A 16394-nucleotide genomic window follows, 5' to 3' on the forward strand; every position below is an offset into this window, starting at 1 on the left:
ATTTGAAATAATAACAATAATAAAAAAAATCTTCTCTGCATTTCTCTAGTTTACTTCATAGTCTAGTTGTCTAATAACCCTGTTGGCTCTTTGACTAATTGCTTTGAATAAAAGCATCTGCTAAATGCATAAATGTAAGTTAGCCTTAATGAGACAAAGTCGTAGGTCATTTTGTTCCAAAAATGTTTGAAATGTAATTTCCCTCAACATCGTTTCCATCCCAGAATGCTGTTACACACCGTACATCATTTGATATTTGGTGGAAATGACGCCGTAGTGAAAAATATTCATATTCATTGCCAGATTTCTCCTGTGATGCAAGTTTGTTCACTGTTGGACATTCATAGCAGACACAATAAACAAAAGTGACAGTATGGAAAAAGAAATGATTTTCAAGAGTCCACAGGGATGAAACGGCCCTTCAGTTAAAGAAATCTGAAAATCCTGTAATCGCATAGAAAGGTAAACAAGCAGAAAAGCAGCTATACATCACAAACCGACTGACGAGTGAGAGCTAATATTTGTCCAGAAACACGTCTCCCATAGGAGTCCTGACTGAATATTTCACATGGGAAGCTTTGAACCAGTGACTCACACCGACGCCGTCATCAGAAATCAACAGGAATATTTCCAAAATGACTGTTTGTTCCTACTAAAGGCAGCAGTGAAAGGCGAGTGAATGCTGATAAAATCTCCTGCACAGATTCCCTGATGGCAGTAAGGAGTAACTGGGAGGAGAGAAGCGTCTGCGCTCCACGAAACTGCAGGAGCTGCTGCCAGTGACACTGAGCCTCCAGTGAAGACACGCCGATCAGGTCAGGCCTGCACACATTTCTCATTCAGATCTAGTGTTACGCTATCAGGCCTGCGCTTTGATTAATAGACATGGTTCATCAGAGGTCTTGCTCACTCATATATTCTAATGTGTGTTTCTCTAAATGCTTTAGTGGATGAATCTGATAAAACCAGCTTGTTTGTGCTTAAATGTGGTTGGTTGACATACATGAGCTTTATCAGAGGAGCTGTGCTGCCGTGTTCTTACAGTTTCTTGAACCGATCTGAGCGTTTAGATTCAGTGACGCATGGTGTTTAGATGTCTCTTGGCTCAACGCTGGCTTTGGAGATTTTTGCAGTGTGATGTAAATGAATATATTAAAACTGAGATTTATTACTCAAGGAATGTGTGGACGTCTTGGCCCGTCCGATGCCTTAAAGCCGTCAGCTCAGTAACAAGAAGATTGGTTGTTTATAGAAGTTGAAATGTTCAGAAGGAGCGTATCTTCAGGGCTGATCCCGGGAGCCAGGCGTAATTAAAACCAAATGCTGGAAGTTCACTTCAATACGGCTGCGGATCCTGCTTTTATGTAGTTTGGCAAATTGCTCTCCTTTGTCAGCTGTAGTCGGTGTCACGTCCCTCCCTACGCGCTCGTGTGCGTTTCTGATGCTGGAGATCCTCCTCCGTCAGGTACAATGTGTTTCTGATTGAAGCTCTTTCATGTGCCCCCAATTGCCTTCTAGAAACATGACATCATTGAGCGGCGCTTCTCAGCGTACCAACAAAAGAGTTGTTCTCAATTGTTCTCATGCTATTGTTCTTCATCATAGGAATTTGATTACGAATATAGTTCTGAAGCATTCCAGTTCTGAAGATTAAACGTAGTACATGAATTTCTATTTTGAGTCATGTGTTTGTTAATTTGCAGTGAACACGTGATAACCATTTACTTGAAATTATGATCGAATAGTTTACTCAAACATAAACATTTGCCATCCAAGATGTAGATGAGTTTGTTTCTTCATCAGATTTGGAGAAATGTGGTATTGCATCACTTGCTCACCAATAGATGCTCTGCATTAAATGGGTGCCGTCAGAATGAGAGTCCAAACAGCTGATAAAAACACATTACAGAAATGCACACCACTCCAGTCCATCAGTTAATGTCTTGTGAAGTGTTGGCAAGAAATGAATCCATCATTAAGATGCTTTTAACTAAAATATGAGTCCCATCTCCTGTTGTTTCTCACATTAAAATCCACCCACATATGTGTTTAGAGCTGTTTTGTCTAGTAAACAGTGTTTGATCTGTTCAGAATTTATTTTTTTAACTGGACAAAGCATTATTATGGATTATGGGCTCATATTTTATGTAAAAATGTCTTAATAATGGCTTAGTTTCTTTTGGCTTGGACTCCAATTCTGACGGCACCCATTCACTGCAGAGGATCCATTGGAGAACAAGTGACGGAATGCTACATTTCTCCAAATCTGATAAAGAAACAAACTCGTCTACGTAAATCTTAAGCACATTTTCATTTTTGACTGAACTGTTCCTTTAAAATAAAGGTTCTGAAAGTTTATTTTCATAGTGATGCCATAGAGGAACCAGTTTAGTTCACCCAAATAACCTTTCAGTGATCACTTCTTAAAAGAACCATTTTTCTTAGAGTAAAGAACATTTTAATAATCTGAGGAACTTTTTTTGTATTAAAAAAAGAAAAAAAATTCTCTCTCTCTCTCTCTCTCTCTCTCTATATATATATATATATTTCTGGTAGTCAATGACATGTTGATATTTCAAATCACCAAAACAAACACGCCCCTACCCTAAAAGGATTGGCACCTCTTTTGATAGCTCCACCCACATACGGGGTGTTTTTGTACTCGGCCCGACTCAGTTTCCTAAAGCGTTTAAAAAATATATATATCCCACCTTTAAAGGTTCTTCATGGAACCATTGTTGGCAATAAAGAGGCTTTATTCTTAAGTGTAGACATACAGACAGATGCAACAATATAAAGTTTTCTTTAAAATACACATTTTATATGATGATTTCAACAGTATGAAAGTGTCAATACATATAAATAGTAAATTTTTCCTTTGTTATTTTATCATGGAGACTCTTATTTACATGTGATGGTATATGCTTATTATAAACACTCATTTCATGATCTGAAATCCTGTTCTGTCATTACAGATGTTTTTCATTTAATTGACAGACTTTGTCTTATCAGGCTTTCATTTAGTTTGCATTTTTTGGCTTTACTTTTTGTGAAATTTTTGGTATTATGAGGTATTATGAGATATGGTGTCAATATTTCTCATATGTATTAGACTAAATAATCAAGAGGATTTCGTTACTGTACGGTTTTATTGCAAAGGTGAACCAGGTGAAACAGGATAACCTGTCAATCTCAATAATTGCCAGGTTATGTGAGTGAAGCCAACGAGAAGCACAGAACAAATAAAACTTTATCATAAATCATCAGTCCTAAGCTGGAGGATGGAAACATGAAGGATGATTCCATATACAGAAGCCATCAGTCATTTCCTACTGTTTGTTTGAATAGATCAACAATAGCATGAGTGTCATCATAGCGATCTGCCAGATGGACGTTCTTATGACCGTCATGCACTTTTCCGATGTAAAACAAAAAAATAAACTGCAGTTAGAATGAGGTGTATTTCTGATTTTTAAACAGACACCGACATGTGTATTGATCGGATCCAGATCAATCAGCTCATTGACCATTCATAGTAACACCGCCTTGAGTGTTTAAATATTTGTCAGATCCAAACACGGTCGATGAGTCACGAAACAACAATGTGAGTAGAATGAGCGCTAGCGCTTTCCCTCCAAAGTGAGGACGAAAAACAAAATCCATTCTCCTGCATGCATAGCATCAGCATCAGAGTCCATGACATCCATCCAAGAGAAACGGCAGAAATAGCCCTTCTATTCCTGGCCTTCGTCGGCACTTTGTTTATGTCACTTTTTCTAAAAATAACTTACGTTTTAAAATGATAAGCTTGTTCCATTTGCTTGATTTGATTTCTTTTTTTCTCTGCAGCTGTGATTCATATGAAGTATGTGATGACATAAGCCCCGTTATTTGTATAGTTTCTGGCATTTCCTACTTGATGCTCCACACATCCATCCACTTTAGTCCAAATTAGAGTCTGATTGCTTCCCAAAGCATGCATCATTATACATCTTTAGGGAATTGCTGTAATCAATGGCAGACAGACTCGGATCTTAACTTCTGTTCTCAAGGAGCTGAACTGTAAGAACTGCATTGATTACCTACATTATAACCTCGCTTTTGATTTCAGGAGAACTTGTGTATTGTCCAGCCTTTTCCGAGATTAAAAATGCATCCAAAATTAATATTTAGCAACTGTTTCATAAGCATGAGATACTGACTGAGGCAATTCACAGAATGATTCGCATGAAGTCACAAGGAAGTGGATCATGATGTTTGCTGGAAAATAGACTACACTAAAGAATATTTATCAGATTATAGAAATTTGGAGAGATTATCAGGATTCATATTTGTCTACTTATAGCTACTGCATGATATTTGAAACACTGTCTTAGGCCGGTCCGCAGAATCACCTTCCACTAGGAGACTCTAAACTCTGTGGAGTACGAAAAGGGACACCACCGGCACTTGGGGCTGGATCACGGTAGGGTTGTGACTGCCCCCGCCGTATATCTAACTTCTCATAGTCAGATATATAACCACAGCACAGGATTCCTAGCCTCGATAATGAGCTCTAGATCCAAGGAACACTGGTGGAGATAAAGAGAAAGAGACGTCTCCAACCCATCCGCCAGATCATGTGTGATCCCTGCAAATATCGGTCACTGCTGTGTCTCAGTAGCAGCGGGACCGCAGACTCACAGACACACACCATGGAGCGTACCCGGTGAGAGCGGATCGCTTAATAGCGGGAAAATCACAATCAGTCCCTCGGAAGCCGACTGTGTGAGCTCCACACCCCATTAATGCTGCTCATTATAATATCAGGGATGCTTATGCACGCTTGTGCAACTGGCAAGCTCATCAAATATATATATCAGGATTTACAAGATTAATTATAATTATTTTTTCCATATTGCTCATGACATAAAGATAGTCACATGCTTGGATTGGATGTGAATTAGATAATGTGGAAGTTCAGAATGAAGAACTAGCAAAAGAAACACTTCAGATCTTCACCATGAGCTTTCCAATGCTCACACTGGGTTTATTATAAATGAGACAAATGTGCTTCATTGCCGTCTGCTGTTTTTAAGTTGATTCATGGTCCATAAATGTACAATGATGTTAGGTTCATTTCAGCAAAAGTTCTCCAAAAACTCACCTTTTCTTGATCAATGTACCATTTAAAATCTTTTGGCTTCAGTCATCAAGAGATAGAGGACCACAAGTGTATGACATCCATTTATAAGCAAAGTTTCATAATATTTCTGGCAATGAGGGTTAAGATAGATTCTGATCATTTCAGTTTGATCATAGTATGCTACTTATCAAACCGATCATTCAGCATGTAACTTTTTGCTAATAAGTTTTTTTTTTATTTGTTTATTTTTTTTTACAGTATTTATTAATCTAGCCTAATTAATACATGTATACTTGCTCATAATGCACTAACTGTTGATAATTTCAGAATCAGATTCAGAATTATTCGCCAGGTGTGCGTAAAAACATGATGATTTTTTTTTTTAAGGTGCTCCTAGTTCATACATACATGCATACATACACATCTGACATAAGAACAGAATAAAAATAAAATAAAATTAGTAAGACTTACCAATAAATAATGTGTATGAATCTGGAACAGTAGATTGGTTTATGTACAGATTTGTGCAATTTTACTCTATATAGAACTGTATAAATAAAGAGATTTACATAATACTTGAGAAAGGCAATCATTTAAGATGTAGAATGATTTACAGAGTTCAATTACAGAACACAGGTAATGATTCATATGTTAGCTGTTTAAGCTGGAGATGGCATGGGGGAGAAACGTCTCAGAGTGTAATTAGGTTCCCTTAGTAGGGTACGAGACACTGCGTCCACTAGGGATCGCTATGGGGAACATCATCATTACCCGTGTCTGAAGCATACATTGAAAAACACCAACAAGTTGGCTCCTGACAGCCCCTGATGTCACACCTGGCGCGACTATGGATAAATAGGCGCAGGGAGAACACGTCATTCCCTTCTTCATCTGAAGCTTGCGTCCGAAGCATGGCAGTGAGCTAGAGGACACAGTGCCTCGTTCTCTACTCAGGGAACCATGGCTACATTCGTAACCTGAGATGTACCCTGGGACATTAGATGGCTGTCCGTGACATTACCCCTTACGGCCAAAGGCCTAGGCTACATAGCCACCTTACTCGTTAGGGCCTCAGCCCGGGGTAGGGCAGAAGGCTTGGAATCAAGAACCCAGCATTTTATACTAAGTCTTGCCTGTCACACAGATGCTACCGCTTGCTCTTGCATAAGCTTGCTGAAGGAGCTGTCTCAACAGATCCCTAGTAGCAACACCCTGTTTAGATAGGTATCTGAGGAAGTGTATAAATAAATACAAACTGGCTAAATGGAGCCCGAGGAACCAAGGTCTAACCATCTCAAGAAAAGGAACGAAGCAGAGCGCGTAACCCTTACCGTACAGAAAGTTTGCAAGACTGCGTACTTTCTGAGAATGAAAGTGTGCAAAGCGTTCAGCATGTACACTCACCACCATGTGGTTTTCAGAAAGTACACAGGGCTTAGCATGTGTACTTAAAGATTTCTAAGCACTGCAGAGGTGCCGAACCACACGGGAGAGGAAAGCTCACATTTACAAACCTCTGGCAAGGGGAGCATCACCTGAGGCAGCATATACAAGAAGATTTCCGTAACTGACACCTCCACTTCCTCGATTGATGCGTCAGCAACAAACAAGCAGCCAGGAAGCCCCTCTGGGTGACCTCAGCGGACATCCATGAACTTTCTTGCAGTGCCGTGCCGGGCCTGATAATCAAGAAGGCTCCTGCAGAAACCTGTGATCTGTCCACCTGATACCGGATACATGAAGCCAGAATCATGGCTATCACACCGGCTGGACATAATGCAGACGAGTGTTTAGTAAACACTGTAATTGAGCACTGTAAAGAAACTCACAGAAGATTAGTACACACATAACCACCAGCAATTTGATACATATACAAGTATACACAGAGTGGATCATACTGACCCACCCTGGTTCCTGCGCTGGAGCCCCGCTCAAGGGGCGACTCCCTTTAGTCCGGACCATCAGTAAGTTGTAACATATGAACCAGCTCAGCGCGTCTTTGCTTCCCTGAATTTCTCGATTACCATCTCAATGGAGGTACCGAAAAGTTCAGAGGGCGAAACCTGACCATCGATTAGAAAGCCTTTTCTTTCTTCCTGATATTTGTCAGGTTCACCCACAGACGTCTCTCCGTTACCACCATGGCCACCATAGACCCATGGTGGAGGCAGTCTGCTTGGTAGCACGGAGAGAGAGAGATCTGCAGTGCGGCTCAGCTCAGTGCTGCTATCTGATCAGCAGACAGGCCCTCGCCTTTTCCAGGTCTTTTATCAGATCAGCCTGATATGCTTGAAGCATCATCATCTCATAGCCACCTTTGCACATCGTCTCGATGTCAGCATAACTCTTACGCTGAAACCGATGGATGCGAGAAGAAAACGACCTCTTCCATTCTGTTTCGATCTCTGCATGGAGATCAGACAGAAATGGATGGCTCATCTGAGCTGAAGGGCTATGGTCAGAAAGATAAGGCTCGTTGAGGTGAACTTGCGGCGTCACCTTGCTAGCACACTTCCATTGCAAGTCCAACTTTGCCGTGGCACGATCCATTATCTCCAATAGCTTTATATACGCAGGGCAGGAGGATTGAGAAGGCTCAGCCTCAGCTACTTCGCCATCTTCAAACATCTCCTGCTCTTCCCGGGTAGAACCCAGCAGAGCACTAACCTCATTATCGGAAAGTATTAAAGATATAACATCATCCTCATGAGGCTCTCTCTCATCCACCGCCTACGAGCACGAAATGGAAAGTCCCTTTCTAAATTCGTCTGCCAGACCCACCAGTGATCCCCACGAGCTCATTCTCCTCCATGCCTCAGCAGCAGTGGGTCCTGAACCACGGGAAGCTGATGGCTGCCCTTTTTTTCTTTTTTCCTCGGAAAGAGACAAACGAGAGCGGCTGCTCACAATGCATGCAGATTGCCTTCTGAAAGACATTGCGTGTGTGCTCTACACCAAAACAAATGACGCAAAGATTGTGTGTGTCATTTGGTGTCAAATAAGGCTGACACGGATGCACACAGTCTAAACACTTGCTAGTAGTTGCCATGATAGACAGAGAAATATCGCTCTTACCAGTTCTTTCAGATACACGCTTCAAACAGATCAGTCAGTGAAGAGGAAGAAGAGAATAACATGTTCTCCCGTCAGGGGCTGTCGCCGGCCAACTACTGTAGTTGGCATTTTTTCAATGTATGTAGCAACCCCTAGAGAACACTTGAAGATCCCTTGAAAGGGAACTGTTTTTATGCCTAGATGTTCTAGTGCACAGAGATCTGTAGCGTCTGCCTGATTTACAGCCGTTATGGTCATGGCCGACTCTGAGATGAAGCGTATGTTGTTTTGTGATGTATTTTGTGTGTGATGTAATCATGTTGATGGCCATTTTGTGTGGCAGAAGATGGAGGCTCAAACAAGTTAAAATCCTTTCTAAGGTCTTTTTTTTTTTGGATCTTTTTTTATTTTTATTTACATTTTGCTAAACCCTCTGTTTTAATGATTAAAAAAAATATATAAAGCATGTCTAATTATTTGAAATAATAAAAAAACAGTAATTTTATACAAGTTTAACAAAGATTACAAGATCCTATGAAATAATTTTTTCTCAAATTTATTTATTTATTCACTTTACCAAATTCTGTGTTTTCCATTCATTTTCTGGATTCAGTTTTAATGGTTTCATTCAATTTTAATAATCAAAAGCATCTCTAATTAATTTATTTTACATAAAATTATATATTATTCTATTTAGTTTTCCTTTTTCATGTTGTGCATTTACATTTTTCTGGTAAATAAATTATGGTAAATCATTTTATGCTGGTAAATATTCCTTTAAAATAATGTTTAAATAATAATCTTGGTATTAGTAGTACATTACAACAAGTAAGATTTCTCTTTGACAGTTTCTTAAAGTTAAACTAAACTTTGTTGTGTTGTGAAGACCTTTACTGTATGTTTCTGTTCGTATATGATATCACTGTAGTTTTTTTTCTCAAATGAAATGGTAAAATGCTTCTAAAATGACTCTTGGAGCAGTTCTAGAGATTATGTTTATATGTTTAGATACTCATATTTTGAGGAGGTAGAGGGTAAAAACACTACAAGCATCATGACGGGGCTTCTGCGCATTTCATGAAGTCAGAAACACGCAGAACATGCTGGATTCATATTTAAATAGTATTTTTCCGGCAAATTCCGTGACATTAAAGTAGATAAACATTTTTATGACTGGATTCCGTGATTCCGTCTGTGTTTTCGCCATCGCAGAAATCCAGAGGCCTGCCAACACAACAAGGTCGTTCAAAGCAAATGTGGAGCCTGTGACCCAGCGGCCCGTGGGACGTGTTTTTTTCTCAGAATTGGTGAGTGCTGGGTCATGGCGTGTGACGTTCCAGAGCATTTGTTTGTTTGTTTGTGTGTTGTGTGAGTCTCCAGTGGCTTTAAGGTCCTCTGGGGTTCGTCTTTTTGAGTTTATGCCCAAAAATTCCTGCGAGTTGAAGCAACAATGTTGTTTTGTCTCCAGTTCCCTTGATTCTGTGAGTGAGGACTGGATTAGATGAATATTGTTGAAAAGTAAAACCGGTAGAGTGAAGAGGAAATTCTATGCTGGAGTTATTTTAGGACGTGGTTTTCGTTTTGTGTATCTCACATGCTCTAATGGGTTTCTATGATAAAACGAATTTGAATTGAGAAGTGAAGGCAAAAATGTTTATTAGGAAAGGAACCAGGAATGACTTCATATATCTGAGAAAACCTGATATAAGACTTAATTGACAGAACAAAACAAATCTTTGGCTAAATAAGTGGATAAATCATCATGAACAATTTCATCAACTTGAAATACTACAGAAGCTTTAAAAAGGCTACAATATGTAAATGCTATTTTTTTTTTCAATTCTTTAAAATATATTTTCTTTTCAAGCAGGCTAGCTATTGTTACATTAATTGATTTTCATTTTCAAATAACTTTTAATGAAAAAAAAAAACACATTTTGTTCATGTAGTTTACATTTAAAAATATATGTTGTTGATCATAGATTTTTTTTTATATGAATTATACCAATATACTGCATGTTTTATTGACATTTAAAAATTCATTAATTTACTGTAATATAATAATTACATTTAAATAGTAATCAAATAAACAAATAACTAGAAAAATAATTGGAAAAAAAAATACAATTACATATTATAGACTTTAAAAAAAAAGATTTTGTAGTATTCCTGGTTCATGAAAAAAAAATAGGGGAAAATTATGTAATGTAGCCTATTCTTTTTTTTTTTTTTTTTTGTATCATTTATAATTATTGTTGTTTTACAGTTCCCCTTTCAGGAACTCAAGCTGTATCAAGGTCTTTGGGAATGCCTTCAGCGTGACCACACTCTGAATCACGTGTTTAAACTGTCCACTGGATGTTATTTAGCAAACCGTTCTGTGTGTATATCATATTTACCATTTTCTGTCACTCGAGAGAGCTGACTGTTCACATTTTGAGCACCTCTCCCTGTGGATGCTTCACTCTGGAGGTCATAGATCAGGTCGGAGGACTGGTTTGTCACCATCGAAATAAAAGATGCCTTGCTCCATGTCTCCATCCTTCCTTAACACAGGAAGTTCCAGAGGTAAGCTTACCAATATCAGGTTATTCCATTCGGCCTTGCACTCTCACCCCAAACTTTCACGAAGTGTATGGATGCTGCATTTACTCGACTGTGACTCCAGGACATCCACATATTCACTTATATTGACGATTGGTTGATTCTAGCTTAATTGGAGCAGACGGGGGTTTCGACATCAAGATGTCATTCCCACCCATATGAAGAGTTGGGGTTAAGACTAAATGCCAAAAAAGAGTGCTTTCTCCATCACAGAGGACCACTTATCTAGGTGTGTTGTGAGATTCTACCACAACGCAGGCACAGCTGTCTCCTGCTCAGATGGAGTCAATCCTCACTGCAATCACGAGAGTCAGAGAAGGCCAGTCACTCACAGTAAAGTATTTAAAAAAATGGTTGGGTCTGATGGCAGCTACCTCCAATGTGATGCATTTTGACCTGCTCTTTATGAGAACCCAACAGTAGTGGCCAAAGCCCGGGGAATGGAGACTCCACCCAGATGTGGTCTGTCAGATTTGGAGAATGTTTGGCCAGGCTCAGGTGGATCTGTTTGTGACTTGGGAGACATTGCATTGCCCAACCTTGCCCCCTCTGGTTCTTTCTGACTCATCCAGCTCTTCTCGGACAGGACGTCATGGTACAGACTTAGCTACGTCTAAATGCCTTCCCCTGAACAGCTCTGCTCCCCGGAGTTCTGGAGTGTGTGCGCTGGGATGGGGTCCGATCTCCATGGGAGATTACTGTTAGGAGGGATCTCCTCTCACAGGCAGAGGGCATGATATTTCACCCCCGTCCGGAGCTGTGGAAGCTGTGGGTGTGCCCCCTGACGGGGCTTAACTCATAGCTTCCGGTCTCTCAGGCAAGGTTGTTGAAACCAGAGCTCCCTCAGTGAGGAAACTGAATGACCTGAAGTGGAAACTTTTCACTTTCTGGTGCAGAGATGCCCAGCTTGACCCAGTTAACTGCCCAGTCGGTTTAGTGCTAGAGTTCTTGCAGGCTTGTTTATCTGCAAAGTTGACCCACTTCAGCCTGAAAGTGTACGTGGCAGCCATAGCTGCTTACCACACCTCACTTAAGACTGTCCTCCTGTTAGCCATGACAACAATGAAGAAAATCTGAGATTCGCAGCCCCTTTCAGTGGCCCCCTCCTTCCTAGATTTTGCACCTGTTTTTGCCAAAGCTTTTCTGTACCCTAGTCCGGGGGACAATCCTAAAGTGCCCTTCTCAGTACCACGGCCCATCGTACTATAAGCTTTCTGCCCTCCTTCCTTTCGGGAGCCTGACCAGCAGAAGCTTAATTGTATGTGCCCATTGCGAGCACTGGATGCATAAGTCCACAGAGCTGCCATGTGGAGGAACACTAACCAATTATTTATCTGTCATGGTCCTTCCAAGAGGCTTCCACTAAGCAGACCCTCAGTCAGTGGATCGTTCATGCCATTCTTTGTCATATGAGTCCTCTGATCTCCCCTCACCCTTGGGGGTCAAGGCTCACTCCACCCGAAGTGTGGCAGCCTCCAAGGCCTTCCTGTCATGTGCGGCTATGCAGGATATTTGTAATGCTACGCGTTAGTCACCTTTATCAGGTTCTGCAACCTTGATGTTCTTACCTTGTCTGCTTCCTCCATCCTTTTACCATAGTTGTGCCTAGTACATACACACTAAGCAGGGAATTGAAAGTTGCGGGCATTCTTGATGTTGCTCGAGTTCCTGAAAAGGAAATGCCTCAAGATTACTTATTTAACCCTAGTTCCCCAAAGGAACGAGATGCTGCATCTCCTGCCATACTTCTGGCATTCCTGCGAGCGCTTCCCTCATTCTACTAGAACCTGCAGCTGCACATGCATCAGAACATGGTCACATGCTAATCGTAGTTCCTTCTGCGTTTTTTCTGATAAAAGGGTGGTTCATGATATGTTAAATCTGTGAACATATTAGCTAAACATTAGTGGTACTTGATGGATCTGTTTTTGACTGGCACTAATATTAATGCTATGTATATTTTTGCATGCATTAATGTAAATATGGGGGTACATGAAACCTTTTGTACTGCAACTTTTATAGATGCAACAACATATGAAATAGGCCTAAAGTGTGCAAGCAAGTTTTCTGAAGATGTGACTTGAGCACTTCCGTCTGCTGCTCTGACATTCGGCTTTATCTGTGTGTGAATGCAGACATTCAGAGAATCAGGCAGCAGCAGATACTGTACTCAGCATGATGGGAGTTTGTCGTCAGCAGGATCCAAACCGTGAGTTTCATGCTACAGTTTATTCATTTAGAGCCTTGCTATTACCATTGGTAAATCAAGCCTGCATATTTCTGAAATCTCATTTTGAATGGTCCTGTTTGCCCGTGGGCTTTGGGCTGGAGATGTTGTTCTGTTTCCAACCGCACTAGCAAATCAACTACAGGAAAACATCTGGTTCCTCAAATGGCAGTGTATCATCATACATCGGTGTCATGTGAGGTTCTGTCATTGTGTTTTACAGTCATACGCGCCGTATCAAAACTCATTATGTGCAGCGCATTCCTCTGCTGTTCAAATCAAGCGTTAGATTTGTTGTGTTTGTAAAGCCATCATTTGCCAGAAACTCACTGTAGTTTGCTCATACGGGTTTGTGCATAATGAGATCTTTCATGTATATGTTGGCTTCTCCACAGATGCACACATCTGAAGCTCTCAGAGGATGAGGAGGAGGAGGAAGCTCAGGTGATTGGACCGCAGCTCCTCCAGGACACGTGTTGAGCACCATTTAAGAGCACTACATAGACAACATGATGATCTGATCATCATCTACTTCTGAGACTGATCTGAGATCTGCATGATGATCACAAACGCTGCTCTTGATCATTAGTTTCTCAGGTATGACTTTATCACAGTACATTCCATAGCACGACTTTACTGTAATCCTGATTATAAATCAATATCATTTACAATGCCAGTCTAAAGTTTGGAATGTTTAAGAATTTATGTTATGCTTTTTAAACAATTCTAATATACTGATTTAGTGCTCAATATATTATTGGTGCTCAATTTTGAATTTATTAATGTTGAAAACAGTTCAATTTTTTCACATTTTATGTTTCAGGGTTTTTTATTAAAAGAAAGATCAAAAGAAAAACATTTATTTGAAATATAAATATTTATATTTATTTATTTTTTGTTTTGTTTTATTTTTTGCTCATTTTGATGTATCCTTGATTAATAAATGTGTTAATTTTTATTCTATTTTGAATCTATCACAATTCCATTAAAATATTCAGCAGCACAACTGTTTTCAACATTGATAATGGTCAGAAATGTTTCTTTAGTTTCTGATATCTAAGGGGTCATTTGACACTTAAGACTGGAGTAATAATGCTGGAAATCCAGCTTTGATCACAGGAATAAACTATGTACTATATATTCAGATGGAAACCAGCTATGTTAAATTGTAATAATATTTAGTTATTTTTTACTGTATTTTCATCAAATAAATGTAGCCTTGGTGAGCAGAAAAAAAAAAAAGCATAAAAAAACGTAACTATTCTAAACTTTTGACCCGTAGAGTTTCTTTCCAATAATTAAAAAGCACTGTAAGGTCGAAGTATTTTGTGGATAATTGGGTGTCAAAGGGAACGTGTGCATGACATGAGTCATGTTTGTTCTGCTACAGACGTAATGTTGTAATGTCAGTAGATCTGACCCAAAGGTCGGGTTCAGAGCTGGTTTATGCTAGGGATTAAAAAGGATTGTGTTCATCTAAAATCATTTCACCTTGAAGAAAAATACCTGAGAGTATTTAACAATTCAGCAAGTAAAGCACGTCTCATTTCATCTTAATGTACCTCGTCACGCGTCTGATGATTGAGTCGAAGGCACAGCAAAAAATGATGTTTGGCCTTGTTTTCTAGTATAAATATATAAACATTCTTAAATCAAGATGCTTTTCACTTTAGAAAAAAGAAAAGATTTAAAGTCAAGTTTTCTAAAAAAAAAATTTATCAACTTTTTTTTTTTTTTTTGATTTTGCTTAAAACAGCAATGGGGTCATGAAACTAATGTTAATTCAAGGTGAAAACAATATTATTTTTCTGTCCCTACTGGCAAATTTGTTCCTGTTGGTTACTACTTTTGTCAACCGAATGAAAGTGGAGCAGGTCCGAGCTGCTCCGATTGGATGGGGCCTGGGCCTAATTTGCATATTCATGATTTCTCGAAAACTAACTGTGGTAAGGATAAGTTAAGACACTCATTTTCATTTTAAGGAGATCAAATTAAAGATCAGACTGTCCGACACCAAGCAGGGCACCTGGCACACACTGTGAACAAGAAACTTTTTTTTAATATTGTGGAAAGATTTGCATAGTAAGAAAGGGGTTTATTCTCTTCCCTCTGTCCAGATTTCCTTACCTCACCTTCTTTAAAGCTTTGCCAGTAACTCTTACAAAATGAGATGCAAATTCAAATGAAGAACATTAGCTGTGCATGTGTTTGTGTTTGTGTGGAAAGTGCATGGGTTGCTGATGTTACAGGATCTGTGCATTGAAGTCGTTTCCTTAGGTGAGCGCTGAATAGATGCAACATCTGCTTACAGTCAAACGCTGCCCTCAAACACGCTGTAAATATTTTGATAAGAGAATGCAATATAAACAACATCAGTCTGTTTGCATATGATAGTCGGCGTACTTCACGATAAAGAATGCTAGAGATGAGCCACGCAAGAGCAGATGGAGCTCCTCACAGCTCGATAAAGTCCTTTTACTGTAAGTGGCTCTTCTGATATGGGAATATGATGGTCATTCTGTGTTTTTCGGTGTGTTCAGAGGATGATGGGATAGCCTGTCTGTATCTGAGCTGTATCCATCATCTGCTTTGAACCCTTCAGGCTCAGAAAGTCTGCAGATGTTCGCTTCACTTTACTGCATTAGTTTAGTTTTAATTGCATTTGCATAAACAAGTCATGTTTTCCTGTTTACCATGCATATTTCCATGAGTGGCTTTCATAGTTTGTGTTCGGTGGTCATGAAGTGTGAACATGTGCAGTCGATTCGGCTGAAATCTAATACGGGGAATTATTGGGTAAATGCCTTCACACTCATGAGATGTGATTGTTTGAATGTCTCGCTTCATGCATTACGTTTTGTGGCATCTTTAGTATATAAATATTTGACCTGACGTTTTTGTGTGTGTGTGTGTGTGTGTGTGTGTGTGTGATAATAACCGTAGCACAGATTTTGCTATTAATCTATAGTGAGATTTATTAAAAGTGGCCAAGTTTTGCAAAACAAAATACTGAATCATATTTGTCATTGGTCAGTCAAATGAATAGTTCACTTGATGCTGTGTTCATGACGGTCAAACAAACAACGTCTGATATAGTGCCACAGAATTAACAGTGTTTACACTTTTCCAGGAAATGAACCAATGAATGGCTTAATAATCAGCATATATTTTAATGTACAAAAAAAAAAAAAAAAACACTCACTTAATAATACTACTACATTATTAAATAAAATGTAATTATTCATTAAAACATAATTTTGACTGGTCTATTATTTTAGTTTTTTTCAATAAAATAATTTGCTTTAAATAGTTGTACTGATTAATTTATTATTTAACATATTTGTTTTTTTTTTATTAATACTTTTTAAAAATTAATTTCTTTTT

The 16394-nt window shown here is 39.2% G+C and overlaps 1 protein-coding gene across 7 annotated transcripts in view; it reads left to right on the forward strand.

Annotated features, from left to right (window-relative positions):
* Positions 1 to 712: 712 nt before the first annotated feature.
* Positions 713 to 16394, forward strand: part of myocd (myocardin) — a 114025-nt gene continuing 98343 nt past the window's right edge. For 5 of the 7 annotated variants that reach the window (XM_026277348.1, XM_026277350.1, XM_026277349.1 and 2 more), the window contains exons 1-2: positions 12916 to 12992; positions 13406 to 13607. The gene's annotated coding sequence lies outside the window, so the exon portion shown is untranslated. Of the gene's footprint in view, positions 816 to 12915; positions 12993 to 13081; positions 13207 to 13405; positions 13608 to 16394 lie in introns of those variants that run through there. The other 2 variants (XM_026277344.1, XM_026277345.1) reach the window with 2 other exon arrangements.

Source organism: Carassius auratus, chromosome 12, assembly GCF_003368295.1.
Source record: "Carassius auratus strain Wakin chromosome 12, ASM336829v1, whole genome shotgun sequence".
Classification (NCBI taxonomy): domain Eukaryota; kingdom Metazoa; phylum Chordata; class Actinopteri; order Cypriniformes; family Cyprinidae; genus Carassius; species Carassius auratus.